This window comes from Pleurodeles waltl, chromosome 10 (genome assembly GCF_031143425.1).
Source record: "Pleurodeles waltl isolate 20211129_DDA chromosome 10, aPleWal1.hap1.20221129, whole genome shotgun sequence".
In the NCBI taxonomy this organism is placed as follows: Eukaryota; Metazoa; Chordata; class Amphibia; order Caudata; family Salamandridae; genus Pleurodeles; species Pleurodeles waltl.
Genome location: NC_090449.1, coordinates 346,609,653 through 346,633,231, shown reverse-complemented (window position 1 = coordinate 346,633,231; position 23,579 = coordinate 346,609,653). Strand labels below are relative to the sequence as shown.

Below are 23,579 nucleotides of genomic sequence, written 5' to 3'. Positions count from 1 at the left end.
TAGCTGGTGTTAGTTGTGGAAAGAAAGGCGATGTCGATATAGCGGGGCTCCTTGTAAAAACAGCGGGGGTCGGATCTTTTAAACTTTCAAGCTTACGGCGATTCTCTGCATTACCGCTAATTGTTGAGGGAATGTTCAGTTCCGCAGCTGCATTTAGGAACTGCTCCCAACCTCTAGGAGCGTCTTGTGTCGTTAGGGTTTTACCGTGTGTGAGACCCCTGACCAGATCATTCCGAATTCACCCCGGTTGTTCCATGTGGTCAAATCTTTAGTAGCAGTCATTTTACTGAGCAACATTTGAGCAGCCCCTCTATATTTCTGACTTATATTTTTCAAAAGGTCTAAGACAAAGGCATCCGTTGAGGCTGTGTGTCCTAGGTCTTGAGGCGCCATAGAGGGTACTGGCTGCTGTTCAGCATCTGTGGTATACAGAGTCAGTTTGTTTTTTTCACGGGTTAGTTGCTTGTAGTACTGTAGAAAGTTTTGAAGGGCTCCTGAGTAAAGCCCCGCTTTGTCGTGTGGTTTTAAATCAGTTCGGTTCAAAATAGCTTTGATTTCAGCGTCGAGACGCTGCATCTCGTTTTTGCGTATGTCCCAGACATCAGTGGTAGAAGGGCCCAGATGTTCCAGCTGTTGCCGGGGTATAAGGTACATTTTGTGGGCGTGCTCCATCAGTGTCTCGACAGTAGCCCTGTGATTAGGGGTATAGCTATACCTAGCCGCGACCCTATAAAACCGCCAGACTGTTTGACCAGTTTTCTTTTAGAAAGGAGCGATGCCCTCTTATTGCTGAGCTTCTTGATAATGTAGCGCTTCTTCTTCAGAACGCGGAACTGGCTCGTTGATATCGGGACATTACCTTTTAGGGTGTTTAGGGCTATTTCTGAAATGGCTGCCACTAAATCGTCCGAGGCAGCGCAAAGGATGGCCTTTCTTTTCGAGGGGTTGGAGGTGATCAGCATTTTTAGGAGGCCTAAATTACGTCGCAGCCTCGCAGACATAGTGGGGACCTTATATTACAAGGTTTAGAGTGTAAATGTTATAAAAGTCTTTTTACGTGTTCTTTTTATAGGCTTTGGGCCCTTTTTTAGGCGTGTAGGCGACTGGGAAGTCAGGTGGTAGTATACCTGTGCGGAGTCTGTAGTCTTCAAGAGTGTTGGGTTTTAAATCCACCAGTAAGTAGCCGTGGGGTTTTGCTGTAGCATCGTTAAACGCCTCCATGAAAAACGGCGTGTTTCCGGGGTACATTTGTTTAGCTATAATTGAGATCTGAAGCTTGTCTCAGGGGGATTTTAAATAAGACCAGGTATGAGGTGTTGAGAGTTATGGACCGGCTGCTCTTACCCTTGTAAAACAAGTTCTGAACTATATAGCATATGCTCAGATTACGGTGGTGTGAATATTACGTAAAAGCCCGCTCAATCTCGGGGTGGTCCACGCCTTCACGCATGAGATCGTCCACCAGGACCATGTTTACAAGTTGTTTAGGTAACAAGTCATTGTCGTTGAGATTACCGGGGATGCCTTCTATAAACCGGATGTGTGGGAACTTTAGGGTGAGCTCCGTGTAAAGATCCTGCCAGCAGGAATAAAGCCACACGATGTTGTTAGGGGTCTGAGATAAAACACCGGGAGCGTTTTTTAGCAGTTTCTTTATAAAAAAACTTTTACCGCTATTGGTGGGACCAGCTAAAACGCAGGAGAATGGGTGTTGTAGTCTGGTGTCCATATCCGGGTGGAGTTCGAGCCTCTAATGTCTTTTAATAACCGTAAGGCAGTGTTTTGTAGTCCGCTGTGAGGACCCGTTTGTCAAACACTACTCTTAAGGTTTTATACAACGGTTGGGTTGTAATTTCCCACTTTTTCTTGGACCTGACTATGCTCGGGTGGTTTATGACTATGGTTTTGTTATTTTTATGATCGCTCGAGGAGGAGTACTCGTGCACCAGACCCTTCAGACTGTCAAAGTTTATTTTAATCGTATTGGTGACGTTTAAAGTGATACCTTTGACTTTCATGCAAACCTTGTTGTTTGAGGTCTCATAACTATGAGGGTCATTCTGACCCTGGCGGCCGGTGGCCGCCAGGGCCACCGACCACGGGAGTACCGCCAACAGGCTGGCGGTGCTCCAACGAGCATTCTGACCGCGGCGGTTCAGCCGCGGTCAGAAGCGGAAAGTCAGCGGTCTCCCGCTGACTTTCCGCTGCTCGTTTGAATCCTCCATGGCTGCGGAGCGCGCTCCGCAGCCATGAGGATTCTGACCCCTCCTACCGCCATCCTGTTCATGGCGGGAAAGCCGCCATGAACAGGATGGCGGTAGGGGGGGTCGCGGGGCCCCTGGGGGCCCCTGCCGTGCCCATGCCAATGGCATGGGCACGGCAGGGGCCCCCGTAAGAGGGCCCCGCAAAGTATTTCAGTGTCTGCCTTGCAGACACTGAAATACGCGACGGGTGCCACTGCACCCGTCGCACCTTCCCACTCCGCCGGCTCGATTACGAGCCGGCATCCTCATGGGAAGGTCGTTTTCCCCTGGGCTGGCGGGCGGTTTTTCAGCAACCGCCCGCCAGCCCAGGGGAAAACTCGTAATACCCGCCGCAGTCTTTTGACCGCGGCGCGGTATTTTGGAGGGCGGCATCCTGGCGGGCGGCCTCCGCCGCCCGCCAGGGTCATAATGAGGCCCTATGAGGGTCATTCTGACCCTGGCGGCCGGTGGCCGCCAGGGCCACCGACCACGGGAGCACCGCCGACAGGCTGGCGGTGCTCCAATGAGCATTCTGACCGCGGCGGTTCAGCCGCGGTCAGAAGCGGAAAGTCAGCGGTCTCCCGCTGACTTTCCGCTGCTCGTTTGAATCCTCCATGGCTGCGGAGCGCGCTCCGCAGCCATGAGGATTCTGACCCCTCCTACCGCCATCCTGTTCATGGCGGGAAAGCCGCCATGAACAGGATGGCGGTAGGGGGGGTCGCGGGGCCCCTGGGGGCCCCTGCCGTGCCCATGCCAATGGCATGGGCACGGCAGGGGCCCCCGTAAGAGGGCCCCGCAAAGTATTTCAGTGTCTGCCTTGCAGACACTGAAATACGCGACGGGTGCCACTGCACCCGTCGCACCTTCCCACTCCGCCGGCTCGATTACGAGCCGGCATCCTCATGGGAAGGTCGTTTTCCCCTGGGCTGGCGGGCGGTTTTTCAGCAACCGCCCGCCAGCCCAGGGGAAAACTCGTAATACCCGCCGCAGTCTTTTGACCGCGGCGCGGTATTTTGGAGGGCGGCATCCTGGCGGGCGGCCTCCGCCGCCCGCCAGGGTCATAATGAGGCCCTATGAGGGTCATTCTGACCCTGGCGGCCGGTGGCCGCCAGGGCCACCGACCACGGGAGCACCGCCGACAGGCTGGCGGTGCTCCAATGAGCATTCTGACCGCGGCGGTTCAGCCGCGGTCAGAAGCGGAAAGTCAGCGGTCTCCCGCTGACTTTCCGCTGCTCATTGGAATCCTCCATGGCTGCGGAGCGCGCTCCGCAGCCATGAGGATTCTGACCCCCCCTACCGCCATCCAGTTCATGGCGGGAAAGCCGCCATGAACAGGATGGCGGTAGGGGGGGTCGCGGGGCCCCTGGGGGCCCCTGCCGTGCCCATGCCAATGGCATGGGCACGGCAGGGGCCCCCGTAAGAGGGCCCCAAAATGTATTTCACTGTCTGCCTTGCAGACAGTGAAATACGCGACGGGTGCAGTAGCACCCGTCGCACCTTCCCACTCCGCCGGCTCGATTACGAGCCGGCATCCTCGTGGGAAGGTCGTTTTCCCCTGGGCTGGCGGGCGGTTTAACTGGAACCGCCCGCCAGCCCAGGGGAAAACTCGTAATACCCGCCGCGGTCTTTTGACCGCGGCGCGGTAATTTGGAGGTCGGGATCCTGGCGGGCGGCCTCCGCCGCCCGCCAGGGTCATAATGAGGCCCTATATGTCTTAGGGCCTGATGAGGTAAATTCTTGTATATACTCCCCCTTTTTGAGCTCGCTGGTCAAATCCCCTAGATAATCACCCAGCGGAGGATCTTCATTACCCTCTTTACTCACAAAGATAACAGAGTCAGTGTTGTGGTACAAACAACGATCCTGAAGCTTGTCCAGCAACCTGTTAAGCTCTAGCCTGGCGTGAGCGGTTGTGAAGCAGGCTATAAAGATGTTTATATTGTTACACGTTGTGGGATACTCTTTGGCATATTTCCAGCATAGAACGGCCGTCTCGTCGTCGATAAATTCACAACTGGAAATGTCATAAACCGGTGTGAATATATACTTAAAAAGCTCATCTGGATCTGTGACGATGGATGTGTTTGACAAATTGGTATGCTGTGCGAATTTTCCCCACAAGGAATTGAGGCAAAGCTAAGTTAGCTGACGGCGGGCGGGGTTAACCTTAATGAACGCCGGTTTCAGTTTAATACCCTCGCGAGCTTTGTAATCAGCTATATACTTTTTCTTTGAGGGCTCATCGACACACCAGTCTGGTTACCCCGAGGCCTCCTGTTTGTCTCTGAGAAACAAGTTGATGTACTCAGAAAAGAGCTGGGTGGTTGTGTTTGGAAAGTGCCAAATTTCCAGGATTTTACCGAGCCAATACCCTTTCTCGAGGGCCGTCTGCACCTCGATGGTGCACCAAGTCCCTTCCAGCATCCTCTGCTCATCACTATGCAAGCATTCGCTAGTCTGTTTACTTTCAGCGCAGGTTCGGCATAGGGGGAACATTAGCTTACCATCGACTCTATAAGGGAGCACCGGAAAGTAAAGTTTCCGCGGAGGGTGAATCTGGCACTTAACGATTCCAAAGTACTCTTTGAGAGGTTTAAAGTTCCTGTTTATGATCGTAGGATGTCCCACAGGGTACAACTTCACCTTGTTCACAAACGGATACAGACTCGTGAAGTCATAGTAGTGTATTTTCTCACCTGGTCCAGCTACGCTGTACAATTGAATGGCGTTTGTACGACCGCCGAATAAGGCGTCACGGGGTTCCAACGGTGAAGGTAACTGCTGGCTCTTAATAAAAGTGCCCAGTTCACCATCTTTCGATAGCTCAGCTACCCAATCATGTTCCCAGAGAGTTCTCAGAACAAGCCCACAGCTCTCAATATATTGAGCCTTCGCCAGAGTCCGGCGGTGCAGATGTTCAAACGTGGTGCCCTGCAGTCTATTAAACTCATGGGGTTTGTAACACTGAGACACCCGTGGTAAAAGCAACCATTGAACTCAAAGGCGGTCGGCACACCGTTAATTAAAGCATACCCATCTAGGTAGTAGCGACCCAGACGTTATTCGCCGCCCTGCAAAGCGTGCTGAATGAAGATGCTCTCATTCGCAGAGATGTACATGAGCCACTGAATAGACGGGGTGGAGTAACGTTTCTGTTTGCCGTTATAGAGGTCAGGCGGTACTAAGGCGATAGTTCCATACAATAAAAACATGTGTTTATAAATAGACATACACATTGAAGCCAAAGTAATGTTTTGAAATGGGTCCAGGTATTCAGTTATTATTATTATTTTTTTTACTCTTGTGTGATTTGGTTTTAATAAACCGGACCCGTTTCGTCATCGTCACCACAACGTCTCTGAAAAGGTTGCATGCTTTTCGCAATATCATAACATCCGCCTGACAGTAAGCTTTCAATTCGGTTTAAAAAAGAAACCATTTTTCACGGTTTTCATCATACCACTGTAGAAAACTCTCTTTTTCAGAGGGCATCATGCACTCGTAACCATAACTGTCGGGCGGAGGCATAGGGCCACTGTAATTCTGATTCGCCCATGTGTTAAAAAAGTGAGGGAAATAACCTTTACAACCTTCAAAACCAAAGGCTTTTGGCAGTTTGCTCAACTTCATGGGCAGAAAATTCAAGGTGTCTATGAACCTAATGTCAAAAGGCACAACCTTAAGCAACATTAGTTTGGAACCTTGGGTAATGAGATTAACGGGCAGGTTTTCACATATGAGGTCGCGGATAATGAAGAATGAGTCGTATGCTTTGGAGTTGTGAGCCAGAAATGTCTAATCCTGGTATCGCGTTGCATGAACGTATTGAGGAAATCATTCACGCATGACCGTCCTTCAAACTCCCAGCTCCTATCACCTGTTAGATGGTGGGTGTAAATATAGTTTGGCTGGTGCACCCCCGTCTCTTGCGTACACTCTATATCAAATACGATATAGTCTTCAGTTTTTTTCTGGTGGTGACTTCTGAGCATGTAACACGAGTGGGTTGTTCCGGCTTTAAAAGCCTCTGTACACCTAGGGCATTGCATACCTTTACATTTGTGGTCGACAGGCTTGTAACGACCGCAAACCCCACAGTCTGCTTTAAGAACACATTGGGCTAGGTGGATGTGCGTGTTTAAGCAGTCTTGAGACCGACAAAACAGCTTGCACGTTGTGCAGTTCACTTTCTGAGCATCGTCATTGACACAACCGACCCTTTGACACATTTTACAGTGTAATTCACACTGATGTTTGGTCCGATTGTTGTTTATTTAATCGCAATGTTCACACACGTACTTGGCACCTAGAAAACCCTTCAGGTTCAATACACCGTAAAAGTGGTTTTCATGATGTAGCACATACACGGTCTTGTTTTTCACACCTTCATTGGTAGTGAAGTACTTCCATGAACCAGCGTGGTATAGAACTTTTACCGTCACGGCAAAGTGGTTCTCAAAAAGTCCCAGGTCCCCAAAACCAACCATTCTGTCGGACGGTAGTTGAAGCGCCTCATGGGCTGCTACAGCCATCGACATAATAACGGCGTCTGGGGTAGAGCGGTCCACCAATAAGCCTGCAATGCTTGCGGCCAGACACATATTGGTAACTCCGGTATTAAAATCGAGCAATCAACATGATTTCTTGCCGATTATTTTACTGTACATAACGCTCTTTAAGGTTCTGGAAGCACAACCCTCGTGACCCCTAACAACGAGGGCTATGATTCTAAAGGACCCGTACGCCAGTAATTCAGCCTTACTCTGTAAAAGTTTAGATAGGTTTTCTAAAAACGTTACAGCGTCAAACACATCCCGAGATGACCGTCTGGTGAACAGGGGACTATTGAGACCCTGGCCCTGAAAACGCATCTGAAAGAAATCATTAGACCCCACATCGTGTAACAATCGCTCGATTAGCGTTTGCACAGCCTGATGTATAGCTATAACGCCAAGATCTGAGGAGTGTAGGCGATCAAGGTTAACTAACCTAAACTCCTCATAGTGTTCTGTAGCGTTAAACCGCTCTACAACGCGACTATACCATCTCACACTTTCCATAAATACTGGTTCTGAAGCCTCAGCATGAGAATCACTGGTTGTTGGAGAGCTCGCGGGGGTATGGTTAGCTGTAGGTGTGTTTTTAGACCTTCTGGTAACACAGAGTCGGGCTTTCTTTAACTTATTTATTACAAGCTTGCAGTTTCTAGCGCTACCAATCCACCTTGGCTTCTTATGGGACCATCTGATTTTTGGTAACTGACCCCTGCCAATCTGAACAATATTTGGGGTGTTTACAAGTGGTGACACTTCACCTACAGCTGGTGGGGCTCCTTCAGGTTGTTTAGGGATGAGACTGCTCTGACCATCATCCACAGAGGGCCTGTGAATACCATCAACACCTCCTAACTGTATATTTTGAGGCCTTATGGGCTGTGGTTTTGGGGACTCACATGTCCTCTGACTTTTGAGCGCACGTAAAACTCGTAGAGCTGTACTAAGCAGGTGCTGTGGCTTCTTTTTATATTTAGACCTAAGGCCAATTGTACCGGTAAATGTTGCTCCAACATTCCCCTGTTCTGCACGATCGCCTAGTCACGCTGGTATGTTACCCATGGCTACAACTGTTGAAGCGCAAGCTTGTGCCACCATGCTTCTACACTGAGCCATCAGCTGTTTTAAAGCCTTCATGTTAGCTCTGGATGTCCCTGTATTACAGTCGTTCTTACACAATTTTAAAGTTTTTAGACGGAGTTGGAATTTTAATTGTCTAAACGACTGATGTATTTGTTTAATGTAGCTGTCTAGAACTCTAGTACGGTTTGAAAGGTTGGTTTCAAGGCCAGTAATTGTGACATTAGAGGTATGATTGCCAACTCCCAGAGACTCCCCTGTTATAGGACAATGGCTGCCGTTATCACCCCCATTCACTGCGGCTGGATAGGAGCGGGACGTAAAAACAGGGTTCCAGTGTGAACACCCAGGAGTTTGAGAGGCCTGATCATCGCTCAAGGGTGTTCCAAAACTCTGATTTTGCGATCCGCTACACCCTATACTGCTGGCGGGGTATATTGATGAGGATGGTGAAGACCACTGCGCACAGGCACTTGGTGTAGGACTGGTGGGGTCGTATGCCCCTGGGGGTGTATCAGGGGACATCAGACATGGGGAGGTTAAATGTTTATCGTAATAACTGATGGCCGCTGATGTAGAGACAGTGCTGTGGCTCGGTGCTGTTGATTGAGACCCTACTGATTGTAACCTTGAGGGTCTCGTCTTAGAAGTGTCATGAGGGGCTGCGGGGCTTCAGAACTCTGGTCAATACCAGCTAGAGCCTTAAGAAGTCCTATACAATGGGAATATGGATCCTCTACGAGGTGATCATTTTCCAATGGCGAGTCATGTAACAGGGATGGGTTAGTTGTACAACATGGAGGGGTTAGGGCATTGACAGACACCCCTGTATTAGAACATTGGGACATAGGTGGAACCGGCTGCACCTTAACACATTTTTTAAAAGATAGGTCTAAAGGCCCAGATTGTACCTCAGGGGTCTGGAACTTCTCCCTACGATTCTTTAATGACAGCCGATTTATTTTAGGATTGCTGCACTGTTTTGTGGTCCCTCCAGAGGCCACACAAGGTACAAACTGGGGGGTGTTAGGTGATGTAAGCACGATAATGTCCGGTTGTCCAAGCCCCCTCCCCGGGGTAGTTGTTGCAGAAGTGTTCGCTGTACTGGTCATACCCTTGATGACGGATGGTGTGGTGTAGTTAAGAGTTGTACCTGGACCATGATCGGTGGCTGTAGAGCGGCTGCATGGTGGGTCTTGGGGGTCTGGGTGGCTCACGAGTACCAATGGCGCTGTGGGGTTTTGAGCAGTCCCAGTGTTGACCTTTAAAGATGACCGATGCAATTTAGGCGGATGGCCGGCACCTTTGGAGCTCTTGTGGGGTGGCTCTAGGATGTAAAGATAGCAAAATACATATTTGGGATTGTTATAGCTGGTTTACCTATGGGGGTGAAAGAGGTTTAGACACACTAAGGATTGTATACATCAGACTCTACAGTTTCTAAAACACACCTGGGGTTTTCCGACTTGATGTACCCTTCTTAATAGGGGGGCCGTCCTTAGACGCTGGGGACTTCCTTTTGCGGTCAGTGTTTTTAAAGCTCCTAGTCAGATTCAGGGACGGTTCTCCCTCAGGGACACCTTGGGATAAAAAGAAAAAATAATGTTACATTTACAATATAATAATACATGGACTATACGAACTCACTGAGGGGGTCCCTATATAGGGCTGATTGTTGGGGCTTTTAGGTTTTCAGGGGGTTACAAAAAGAACCCTATTATTTACTTGCAAAAGCGCTATCCTGAGACAATGTGCTTGACCCTTCTTGAACATGGAGGATTTGTTGCAGAGAGGCAATCGCACACCTGAGTTCTGCATCATAACCTATGCAAACACACGGGTTCCCATTAGAGGTAAAATATAAAAAATAACAATCCTGACAACTCAGTTTAGAACGACCTATGGCCTGTAACTCACCTTGTTGCACATTCTCCATTTCCACCAGGGACTCCCCAGACTCTTGACGGGCCTGCGTACAAGAGAGACAGAATTGCCATTAAACACACCACATTTCATCTTCTAGGTCAGAACCCTTCATAAAAACATGCAAAGTGTTGGAAAAAAAACCAATAAAATTAAATAAAAAAAAAAAAAAAAAAGTAAAATAAATAAATAAAAGCTCGCAAGATTCCAACTGTTGAAACACAATGTTCTGACAGTATAATACACATCAACATTTGTAAAGCTTGTCTCGAAAACTATAAAAGGTTTAATAAACAGAGTCTACATGATGGCACTATAACACAAGACAAACTCTAGGATTCACTCTATAAGCCATTATTTATATAATTCTAAGGGTTGCACAAGGTTATCTTACACAGATTACGAGGCCCTCAAAGGTCTTTATAATACTATGTAATTACAACATTTGTAAAAATATATAACACAACCTATTTAAAAAACCTGACAGTTCCTAGATTTTATATATGTACTATAGACTGTAAATCAGATCCTAGGATCCGAGCCGGGTTTTCAACTCAGCTCAACAAGGCTCTGAACCATGTGTGGGGGTGGAGCTCAGGCTAAACTCCATGCTGAGCCACCCCCAACCAACACATTTAGAGTCTTTGTTTAAAAATGGCCGGATGTGGATGCAGCATGTGTGGGGGCCAGGGTTTTTCAGGACCTCAAACTAGGACACCAAACCCTCCTGATCTAAGGTGAGTGGATGTGGGGTGCTTTGGGGATCTAAGACTCTTTACCTGGGGTAATTTTAAATTATTTTTATTTTAATTTATTTCAATATCTTTTTGTTTTTATTTTTATTTTTTATTTATTATGTATTAATTTATGTGCTTTAAAACAAAAAACAAACTTGTAGACCCTAAGGAATCCCTAAACCCCCAGGGTCACATTTGCCATATTTATATTTATTTTAAAAACAAAGGCTGCCCAATGAGACCCTGGGGGCCTCTGAGCCTCGTGTTCCAGGCCCTCAGGAGCTCATAGGGCCGATTTTTTTTTTTTTTTAACAAATTCGGGCCTATGTGTCCCTGTGGGCCTGGAACACGGATCTCAGAGGCTCCCGAAAATCAAAGAGCACTAGAGCCTTTTTTTTTTTTTTAAACTGTATTTATTTTTCTTTTTTTAAAAAAAATTATTTATATTTGTAGGGCCCAAACGCGCAAGGTCAGGGCCCCACTGACCCTGTCCACGCGCCATTACTATTTAAAAAAAAACAAAAACGCCGCACTCTGGCAGCAAGCGACAGGCTCACCGAGGCCTCGGGAACACCATGTGGCCTCGGTGAGCCGATCGGAAGGTTTAATTACAGAGAATGCATTGGTGAAACAAACACTGCATTCTCTGTATTTAAACCATCCAGGCAGCTCTCAGAAGCCACTAGGGAACACCCCAACGGCCTCTGAGAGCCGCCTTACTTCTTTTCTGGACCCTTGGGAGACCGCAGACGCCCAGGGGATCGGTGTAATTATTCATTAATGCTGAAATGCTCGCCGAGACCATACGGTCCCAGCGAGCATTTTAACATTAATAAATAATTACACCGGTCTCCGGGTGTCCGCAGACGCCCTGGGGGCTGTTGTAATTATTCACTAAGGCTAATATGCTCGCCGGGACCGCAGGGTCTCGGCGAGCATTTTAGCCTTAGCGAATAATTACACCGATCCCCTGGGCGTCCACGGACGCCCGTGGACCATTTGTAATTATTCACTAAGGCTGAAATGCTCGCCGGGACCATGCGGTCCTAATTACACTGGTCTCCAGGCATCCGCGGACGCCCGGGGGCCAGTTGTAAGTATGCACTAAGGCTAAAATGCTCGCAGGGACCGCATGGTCTCGGCGAGCATTTCAGCCTTAGTGCATAGTTACACCGATCCCCTGGGCGTCCGCGGAGACCGGTGTAATTATTCATTATTACTAAATGGCTCTCAGGGACCATGTGGTCCCTGAGAGCATTTTAACATTAATTAATAATTACAAGGCCTCCGAGTGTCTGCGGGCGCCCGGAGGCCTTGTAATTATTCACTAGTGGTAAACTGCTCTCAGAGACCATGCGGCCCCTGAGAGCAGCGCGAGTAATGTTAATACCAAGGCTCCCCAGAGCTCAGGACTGCTCTGGGGAACACTGTTATTAACATTACTCGAGCTGCTCTCAGAGACCATGCGGCCCCTGAGAGCAGCGCGAGTAAAGTTAATAACAAGGCTCCCCAGAGCTCAGGACTGCTCTGGGGAACACTGTTATTAACATTACTCGAGCTGCTCTCAGAGACCGCATGGTCTCTGTGATCAGGGCGGGAAAAAAAAATATCAATAATAATAACGGGTTCCCCAGAGCTTCGGGCATCTCTGGGGAGCACTGTTATTAACTTTAGAGCTCTGTGCACCGCAACGCTGTGCACAGAGCTCTAAAGTTAATAACAATGCACCCCAGAGCAGCCCGTATAAACAACCAGAGCCTCAATTATATGTGTGAACACATAATACTGAGGCAGGTGTCTCAGAGGCGCTCAGCAAGTGCGTTATTAAAGCCTCAGAGTTGTTCTCAGAGACAATATTGTCTCTGAGAACAGCTCAGAAAAGTTAATAGCGTGGTGTCCCAGAGCGATGTATATCTCGGGGGAGACCCAGAACCAGATTGTACAACTTAAACTTAAAGTCACCCCACAAAATACAGCCCCACAAAAATACCTGCCCATGCAGAACCCCTGAAAACATCCAGTACAAATTAAGCCCTACAGCCACCCCTAAAATAAGTGCAGACCCTCAAAAATACCTCCACATACACAGCACTAGAACCAGCATGTACAAATTAAGCCCTACAACCATCCAACATAATAAGGGCGCCCCCCTCAAAATACCGGCACATACACATCCCCAGAATCAACATTTACAAATTAAACAATACCGCCCACAAAATAAATGCTTACCCTTAAAAATTACATGTACCTACACATCCCCAGAACCATCAAGTACAAATTAAGCAATACCGCCCTCAAAATAAATGATGACCCTTAAAAATACATGAACCTACATGACCCCAGAACTAACCAGGACAAATTAAACAATACCAACCCATCCCACAAAATAAGTGCGCCCCCCTCAAAATACATGCACATACATAACACCAGAACCAACAAATACAAATTAAACAATAGAGCCCACAAAATAAAATGCTTACCCTTAAAAATACATGTACCTACACAACCCCTGAATCAGCAAGTACAAATTAAGCACTACCGCCCTCTAAAATAAAATGCGGTCCCTTACAAATACATGTACCTACATGGACCCAGAACTAACCAGGACAAATTAAACAATACCGCCCATCCCCACAGATAAATGCGCCCCCTCAAAATACATGCACATACATTACACCAGAACCAACAAATACAAATTGAGCATTACCATCCCAAACCCCAAAATTAAGTGCAGAGCCTCAGAATACTTACGTATACACAACCCCTGAACCTATCAGTGCAAATTAAACATTGTAGCCAACAGATTCCAGCTACCCAGTTCCCAACATACATAAACAGCATTTTAAAAACGTGCATTTTACACTGATGGGTATAGTTAAAAATAAAATAAAAAAAAGGTTGGGGCTGCCATCCATGTTAAACTATAATAGAAAATATACAGACACCACATAGTTACAGATCTTAAGTGGAAGAGGTTTAGCATCAACAGTCTGTGCTGGGGTCTTCATATTTTTCCCCTTGAGGGTTTCTGGCAGCCTAAGCTCTCTGTAAGCGCCCAGTGTGTAGTTGAGAAAAAGACCCCTGTGAATGTGGGGGTTGTTTTTATATGGGTCCACCTCTTGATTATGCATAGGTTTTTGTGCTGGGTTGGGCTTAGAGTCAGGCCTCGGTTTTAGGTTTACAATTTCAAAAGTTTTTTTTTTTTTAAACTGTATGGTCACTTCAGACTCTGACATCTGCTGAACACCTTTGGGGACATGGCCTGGGAACTCCATATGCTACATCTGTTTTAGGTTTACAATGTCTGGCTCCTGTTTATCTCCAAACTATTTTAACTGTTTGGTCAGTTTAGACTCTGACATCTGTTGAACACCTTTGGACTCTGGCCTGAGAGCCCCTCTCTGACATATGTTGAACACATGTGGGCCCTGGCATGGGAACTCTTGGTGCTACATCTATTTTAGACATGCATTTCTACCATGATTGGCTGGCTCTAACAAGCATATCATTTGACCAGCCCCTCTTTTAGGATTAGCCAACAGCTTGGAGGTTTGACCAGCCCCTCTTTTTGGATTAGCCAGCATTGTGGAGGTTTGGTCAGCCCGCCCCCCTTCGCCGACCTGTGCAGAGGCCCCTAACAGTCACTTGCCCCTGACTGTCTGACATGTCCAGACCTGACCTCACAGGCTCTGAAAACACTTGCACACCACAAAGGCCCACATCCTAAAAAAGCCCATAGACCAGCACCAATGGGGGCTAGGACACAGCCACATAGTTAACACATGACACCATGAGGTCACAGACCACGTGACACACCCTATACACAAGGCACTTCCGGGGAGGGCTCTCAGGGACACCAGAAGTCCCAGCCACCGGATATGGTGTCACTTCCGGGGCGGGATAACTGTCACTTTTAATATGGTGATTAAAGGTATCCCTTCCTACTACTCATGTTGTTAGTTGTGGGGGATGAGGTGGGGGCCCGCAGCCAGTCCTCTGAACTGCAATCTGGTGTCTTGAGACCTCGGAACGCACCTTCCCCCGTAGGTCGTTCCACCTCTTCCTGATGTCATCCCTAGCTCTTGGGTAACGTCCCACTGCATTGACCCTGTCTACAGTTCTGCACCATAGCTCCATCTTCCTAGCAATGGAGGTGTGCTGCACCTGTGACCCGAATAGCTGTGGCTCTACCCGGAAGATTTCCTCCACCATGACCCTGAGCGCCTCCACAGGAAACCTGGGGTGTCTTTGCGGTGCCATGGTGTGGTGTGGGTGATGTGTGAGGTGGTGTGTGTTGTGATGTGTGAGGGGATGTGTTTGTATATGTTGTGTGAGGTGCGTGGATGTTGTGTGAGTGATGGTGTTGTGTGTCTGTGGATGCTAGTTTGTTGATGGTGGTGTCTCTCTCTGTGGTTCATTCTAAATTTTTGTCTTAGGGGTTTGCGGGTGTTATGGGTGTGTGTTTTATATGTATTGGGTGTGTGGGAGTGGTGTGTGTATGTGTTTCAGGTGTGTGTATTTCGATTTGTCCAATGTGGTTGTGTTTTATAAATGTGTGTGTATTTTAAGCGTGGCGGTGTGTACCGCCAATGGAATACCGCGGTTGAAAGACCGCCGCGTGGATTCCTGGGTCGTGATAGTGTGGGCATATTCTTGTTGGCGTGAAGGTGGAGGTTTTGTTATCGCCAGTTTATCACTGACCTTTGGTGTGGTGGACTTGTGTGGGTGTCTAGATTTTGGCGGATTCCGGCCTGTGGGTCGTAATAGCTGTAGCGGATTTCCCCGGCCGCAGCGGTGTGTTGGCGGTCTTCTGCACGGCGGTAAGAGGCATTTACTGCCAATGTTGTAATGAGGGCCTGAGTGGCCCGAGGAGAAGAGGACCTCCCTCGTCTATCGTGGCCTTCGGGACAATCTCAATGATGTTCTAGCCCAAATTGTGGAACCTCCTACGGAGTGTTCCGAGTTCATTGACCTGGTGGTACAATTGGATCACCACTTGAGTGAACGTCAGGGAGAAAAATTCCAGGGTGACACACTCTTAGTGGTGCTCAAAACTGAGAAAAAGGAGTCCACCATTCCCACTCATGATACACCTAAGCCCATGCAAATTGGCAGTGTGCGGGGCCCACTATCTAAGGAAGAGAAAGAACATAGGAAAAACTTGAAACTGTATTTATACTGCGGTAAGGCAGGGCATTTTGCTCGGGAATGTCTTAACAAGCCTACTGCTCCAAAGAAAGCTATCGGAGCGGTAACAGGGCCTGAATTCTCTCTTCCTGACCCGGCAGAAAACTGGCTCGATAACTTCTGAGACCATTTTATCGAGCGCTTCTTTCAATATGGTCTCACATCTTCTGACTAATACCACCAGTCCAGTACCTCGACATCTAACTCCTATTGTAATGTTAATGTTGTCCCCTCAGGTTCATAGGGTCATTCCCATATTGCTTGACCCTGGGGCTACCGGAAACTTTTTAGACTTAGGTTTGGATAAAACCCTAAATATTACGACTGTCAGAAAAGACGTCCCTGAGCCAGTCAGAGCCGTGAATGGCTCAGAATTGTCCTCCGGGCTTATCGTTTATCAAACAACACCCTTGTCCAAGCTTTGTGCAAATAACCATACAGAACAAATTCAGTTTGACCTCATAGATACCCCAGTATTTGGAGCCATTTTGGGGATACCCTGGCTTCAGTTACACAATCCCAAAATTGACCGAGCAGCAAGGACAGTGACATTAGACGCTAAACATTGCTGGCACTCCTGTTATCAAGACAAGCCATTACTAGTGACACCCTTGAATTGTGGGTCCACACAGGGTACGGCTATCAAGCCGGATGACACACTGGCCATTCCTGCACCGTATAAAGACTTCCATGATGTCTTTAGTGAACAGAAGGCCACCCAGCTGCCGCCACATAGGTCATATGATTGTCATATAGACTTGATTCCAGGGGCAACATTTCCATGTAGTAGGGTGTATGCTTTTTCTGAGCCTGAGAATTGATACCTGCAAGACTACCTGGATAATCTATTGGCTAAGGGTTTCATTCATCATTCAACGTTACCAGTATCATCATCTTTGTTCTTCGTGCCCAAGAAGAATCGTGAGCTGCATCCCTGTATAGATTATCGCGCAGTGAACAAAGTGACCAGAAAAGAATCTGTATCCTCTTCCGTTGATCCCAGTACTTTTAGATCAGGTACGTCAGTCGACCATTTATTCTAAACTCGACCTCCGGGGCGCCTACCACGTGATCCGAGTGATGAAGGGGGATGAGTGGAAGATGGCATTCCAAACTAAATTCGGACTCTTTGAGTACAAAGTGATGCCCTTCGGGTTGTGTAACGCTCCTGCAGCGTTTAAATTTTTCATCAATGAAGTGCTGCAGGAGTTTCTGGATATCTGTGTAGTGGTATACATAGACGACATTTTGATCTATTCATCTTCCACTGAGGAACATATAGGGCATGTAAGAGCAGTTTTACAACAGCTTTGTGAACATCATCTCTTCGCGGAGCTAGAAAAATTAATTTTTCACGCTAGAACTGTAGAATTCCTGGGATATGTGATCACTCCCGATGGAATTTTCATGGATAGGTCCAAGGTACAGGCCATCCTTGATTGGGTAGCCAGAAAATCCATCAAGGAAGTGCAACAGTTTTTGGGCTTCTCAAATTTTTATCTGAGATTTATACCCCACTTTTCTACTGTGGTATCTCCCATAACCCGGCTCCTACGAAAGGGGGTTAAGTTCCTCTGGGATGCAGAAGCTGAGAAAGCCTTCCAACATCTTAAAAATACATTCACTGAAGCACCCATTCTCCTTCATCCCGACCCTGCTCAGTCATTTTTCATGGAAGCAGATGCTTCCCAAATGGCAGTGGGTGGTGTCTTGTCCCAACAAGATCCTGAGTCTGGGCATTTCCATCCAGTAGCTTACTTCTCAAAGAAATTGCTACCCGCAGAGCAAAATTACACAGTGGCGGAGCGGGGAACTTCTGGCCATCAAGCTTGCCTTCTAGGAATGGCATCACCACCTACTAGGAGCTAGACACACCATAACTATTTACACAGATCGCCGTAATTTACAATTTTTTAAGCGACCAAGGCCCTGACACCTCGTCAATTACACTGGCTTCTATTCTTTAACAAATTTGACTTCGTAATCACCTATAGGTCTGGTACTACACAACAAAGGGCAGACATGTTGTCTAGGATGGGTTTCTCCTCTGATGTTGCGCTAGAACAGGTAAGAAGCACTATAACCCCAGAAAAAATTGTGGCTGTGTGCACTTCCCAAGAAGATCCTTGAGAAAATACAGGTAGCCCAACACAAGGTTCCCTGTTCTATTGATGTGTATGAAAAGGAGGGTTTACTATACCATGCTGATCAGTTGTACGTCCCTACCAAAGAATAACGGGATACAGTGTTACATTGGGGACATGATTCTGACCTCGCAGGTCACCCAGGTGAGAAAAAGATGTTAGATCTCTGTCAAAGATGGTTTTGGTGGCCCACACTTGTGCAGGATGTGAGAAGCTACGTCCACACTTGTTCCACCTGTGTTCGGACTAAAATCCCACATACTCCAGCCATAGGATTGTTACTTCCCATGCCAATTCTGGTGGCACCATGGCATACCATAAGTATGGATTTTATTTCTGATCTCCCAGCTTCCAATGGACGCACTGTCATATGGGTGGTTGTAGATTATTTAACTAAAATAGCTCATTTTGTTCCATTAAAAGGCCTCCCTAGGGCTTCCAAGCTCTCTGATTTGTTTGTCCAACACATTGTACGGATTCATGGGTTGCCCACCACAATTGTTTCCGATCGTGACCCCCAATTTATATCACGGTTTTGGTGTAGCTTCTGTTCCTCTGTCGGTGTGGATGTCCGTTTGTCCTCTGCATATCATCCACTTACGGATGGGCAGACGGAACGTGCCAACCAATCGCTGGAGCAAATCCTGAGATGTCATATTGACACATGGTCTACTGAGTTGGATAAGGCTTTGCCTCTTGTTGAATTTGAATAAAACTACAGTGTCCACATGGCTACAGGAGTATCCCCATTTTACTGTTTGTTTGGTCTGCACCCAAGAATGCTACCTATAACTGGGTCCCAAACATCCACAAGAGTCCCATCAATGCAGAAACACCATAAAGAGTTACAGGAGATTCAAAAACAAGTACAACACCATTTAAAATTCTACCAAGCTCAAGTAAAAAGACAGGCAGACAAATGAAGGAGACCTGCTCCCTCTTATCAGATAGGAGATCAGGTGTGGCTCTCATAAAAAAATCTCTATCTTGCAGGATCCAAAAAATTAAACCCCTGATTTCTGGGCCCCTTTCCTACTGCCAAAATCATCAAATCCTGTGGTAGTAGAACTGACATGGCCAGATGATTTCAAGGTACACCCCGTATTTCATGTGTCGTTACTCCGCCCCTATTCCCCTGATACCCATGATGCCCCACCACCTCCCCCGGTAAAAGTACACGGGCAATGGCAATTTGAAGTGGCCAAAATTCTTGACTCTAGGCGTGTCCGTGGTGTTCTACACTATTTATTGGCTTGGAAAGCCTATGGGCCTGAGGACAATTCCTAGGAACCGGCGTCCACAGTTCATGCTCCGCGTCTTACTAAAACATTCCAACTCCTGCACCCTTCCAAGCCCCTCCCTTTGAGAGGGTCCTTGGTGGGGAGGACTGTCAGGAATACCCAAGGTGCCTCCTGTGTTATCTGTCAGCATCCCTAGGGATTAGGGTTAAATCATATCTCTGTTCTTGGTTAAATCTTGATGTTTCTAAGTAAACATAATGTGCTGTGTTACACAATTGGTTTTATCAATGCTTGTTTTACCAATGCTTGTTTGCTAATGTGAGAAGGTGTAGACATGTGCTTCTAATTGGGGGTAGTGACTCATCTTATATGCTTTCCTGATTGGCTATAAATAGCAGAGTGAAGCTTGCTTGGCTTTGTTTTGCTTCCTGATCTCAGTATCTGACTTGGCAGTCCAGCCACTGCTGTCATCCTTGTATTCAGGACTTTTGAGGCAATTCTTTTCTTCATTCCTGTACCAGCTGACACCAGGCATTCCTCCAGCACTCCGGAAAAGACTGCAGCTAGGTGACTAGTATTCTCCAGGGAGTTTGTTCTTTGAGCGCCGGGCTTTCCTAGAACAGCTGGTGTATTTCAGACCTCGTATTTTGGATGAGTGCTTATCTTGAAGAGACAAATGCATTTCTGAACATTCTTCATTATTATTGTAGTTACTTGCCTAAATGTGCTTCAGGAAATCCGCTTGAGCTCAAGTACTACAAAAATTGACAGTGCAATTTTAAAAGAGCATTTACATGACTTTTCTTTCTCTAATTGCATAACTCTTGGATTTAAATTGTGTAATTTATGCTTGTGTTTCAAGTTTGAGGAATTTGCATTTTGAAGGGTTTTTCACACACAGATTGAAACCAAACCAAACTGTGGCACCCTAACTGTTTGAACCCAAAGTGGACATTTGTATTTCTTGGATTGTTTTTGTTCCTTTTAGTTTAACTCTATGCATGCAAGAAAGTTATGTGTGATATCATTAATGCCCATTGTTTGTAATTCGTGTGCATGATAAGTGCAACCACAGTTCTAATTGTAGTGTGCAACAGTGAATCTCTGTGAAGCCAGCCCTAGTGTCGCAGTACTTATTGTTATGGTACTCAGTTTGGGTCTTTGGTAATCCAGTGTTAGTAATTGTGCCAACTGTTATTATTATCCAAGAAAAGTGCTGGAGCATCCGGTGTTCTTCTACCGCTTCCGTGCCCATAACAGAAAGAGAGATTCAGTTTCAAGGAAGTTGAGTGCACTAACTCTACTATCACTCTGTCAACAACGACCTGCCCCTCCGAAGATACAGGGTGCCTGGCTGGACCGGCAAGACGTGGCAGTGTTTTGTCTCTTTCTCTTCCACGCCCCCTTTCTTTTTGGGATACCTGCCGGGGTTTCTGTGTCCACCAGGAAGTGCCGAGAGGTGTTCCAGGAGATCGGGGGCATACCATCGCCCCTGCAGACATCCTGCTTCTCAGGTGAGTGGCCCCATCTCAGCATCCTATGGCAACCTGCATCTATCCTCATTGTTTATCAGCATTTATGTCTGACCTTGATCTGTGACTCTGACTCATTGACCAGCTGTAATTTGCTTCATTGCTGAGTGAAGGGTATTCATTTCCCCTGATGGAGTGTTCATAACTATCTGGGTTGGTCCTCATCTCTCCTTGTTGTGGTTATTTTACATCTGAACATTATTTTTCCAGCTTTTTGTACACTGTCTTTCCTAAATAAGCGGCAAGGTATATTTTGGGGCACTATTTTAACTGCGGCATTTATTTATCTGTTTCCACAATTCCATTGATAACGTATCCTCTTTTTGATTATAGGCACATTAATTGAAAAGCATGTACAGCAAGGAGCATTTTTCCTTTTGATTTGGTTTGTTGTACGCTGTCTATCTGTAACAAGAGGCAAGGTATATTTTGGGGATCTATTATGCATGCAGCATTTATGAATCTGTTTCCACAATTTCTGGGATAAGATATACTCTTTTGAATGTAGGCACAGTATTTGTAAAGCATGTACCCCAAGGACCATTTTCCCTTCGACTTGGTTTATGCTAACACGAAATTAACCTTGTGGCCTAGATCCTTTTGTAAGTGGTCATCTTTTCATTTGCTTTCATTGTATGGAGCTGACTACCTTTTACACCACATCACCTTCACCTTTCCTTAAGGTTTTGTGTGTGCTGCACAATTGTTGTCTTACTGGTTAACTTACCACTCACTATTTCTTGGCCTTTCCAGGAATTTTGTTGCAACTAAATTTTTGGCCAACTATATTTGAATCATTTTCTAACAATTTTATCCTTACTATTTTCTGTTCCCTTCTTCCCATTTTCCCCTTTTTCTCTTCGTATTCTTCCTTTCAGCTTACATATGGTCACAAATGGTGTAGAACCCAATTGTCCCTCTCAGGCACATTTAACTGAGTCCTGGAGATGATCCCGTGCATTCAGTTTTAGGGATCCAAACGTTGTTGACTAATCATACCTTAACTAATTTCAATACTTTTGAATTGGTTCTTTGAATGAGTAGTGGTCCTTTTCTAAAAATACAATAATATTAGCATCCTACCATGAGCCCGGCACCTGTGCTCCATTCTGTACCAACTTAAATAGTGCCAGAATGTCATCTTTCAGTTCCCCAAAAAAGATCTTTAAAAATGCCATTGGAATCATATCAGGCCCAGTAGCTTTCCCATTAGGCAAAGTGCCTAGTGCTGCTGTGATCTCATCTAACTTAATAGGGGAAGCCAATTGGCGGCTCTCATCTGCCGACAACCTAGGACCTGGAGTTTTACTCAAATACTGACTAATACTTTCTTCTAAATCACGTGTTTCCTGCTGATACAATGCAGAGTAGTAATCCTTAAAAACCTTTAATACTGCCAAATCCCCCGTACAGTCTGCCCTTGGTTATCCTTGATAGAGATAATGGTAACCCGAGTCACCTTCTGTCTAGTATTATATGCTAAAAGCTTGCCCACCTTCTCGCTAAACTCGTAACATTCCTGTCTACGAATATGTGCTTTAATAATCTCTGAGTGATCCTAGCTTTCATGGCAGCAATTTGATCTAGAGTATCCTGCATAGGGAGATTATTCCTTGTCAGCCCCACAATCTGCCGTTCCAGAAAAGCCAGCTCAGTCTGAGCCACGCGTATAGCTGAAGTGCGTTGCTTTTCCCAATTGAGGGCGTAACTTAAGGTTTCCCCACAAACAGCTGCTTTTAAGGTATCCCAGAGCACCCCGGGGAGAGTCATGCCCCTATTAAAACTTATAAACTCAGGTATCCATTTTTTCATCCATGACACATAGACCCTCGAACAAAAGAACACTGTTTAAGATGTTGCTCTTTGCGTAGGACAGTTTGTGCTACCAAAGGGTTATGGCAGAAGACCAAAGACAAACTAGACAGCAACAAGGTCCCGCTAAACCAATCATCAGAAAAAAAAGAAGCACCTGGCTGTTAAGCGACTAGGTTAATATTATCTAGAGCATATTTGTTAAAAAAGGAGAAGGATTCTTATTACCAGGTTCCTATCGTCCTATTTCATTAATAAATGCTGACGCCATTTAGGCGACTAGAATTAGCTGAGTAATTAGCGGACTTGCTTCCCTATGGCAGCATGGGTTTATCCCTGGGCGTGGGACTTCCGACCATGTGAGGCGGGTCATTGCCATGTTAGACGCATCCCAGGCCATAGCAGCCCCTATGTCACTAAATTTATTAGACGCCAAAAAAGGCTTTGGATCAAGTGAGCTGGGAGTGTCTTTGGGCAGTGCTTCTCAAATCTAACATAGATCCTAGCTTTATTAGGGCTATTCAGGGCTTATATCAGAAACCTACAGCTCAAATTTAACTGGCCGGGGCAGCCTCTGACCCTATTTTTATTACAAGGGGCACTAGACAGGGTTGTCCCTGTTCGCCATTCCTCTTTGCACTTTACATTGATCCATTATTTAGAAGGCTTCTTCAAAGTAATTTGATCCCGCCTTAGGTAATGATCGATGGCACGTTCAAAATATTGGCTTATGCTGATGATATAGCCGTTACTACACCTGACCTAGGGTTGGCGGTTGAAGAAATAGAGAAGCTAACGGCGGAGTTTGGCGAGGTCTAGGGCTATTTACTAAATAAGGCTAAATGTCAAATAATGGGCAATGAATGGGACTCTATTGTAGATAATAGAAGCGTGGAACAAGTGACTTATTTAGGTGTTAGATTAATGGCTAACCTGGAGCAGATTGTGAGAGCAATCTTGCTCCGGTTTTAGCCAAAACCAGGAAAGAGCTGCACCGTATGATCAATTTACACCTTATGATCATCGGGCGGTGCAACCTTATTAAAATGCTCTTGTTTCCCAGGGTTCTGTATATTTTTCGCACTATCCCATTGGAAATTAGCAATGATTGGCTCAAACATATGGAG

General features: G+C 46.4%; 1 long non-coding RNA gene across 1 annotated transcript in view; it reads left to right on the top strand.

The window, feature by feature from the left end:
- Positions 1–10,456: 10,456 nt before the first annotated feature.
- LOC138260763 (uncharacterized) overlaps positions 10,457–23,579 on the top strand; it is an 88,722-nt gene continuing 75,599 nt past the window's right edge. The window contains exon 1 of the long non-coding RNA XR_011198971.1: positions 10,457–10,536. This is a non-coding gene — a long non-coding RNA (uncharacterized lncRNA). The remainder of the gene's footprint in view (positions 10,537–23,579) is intronic.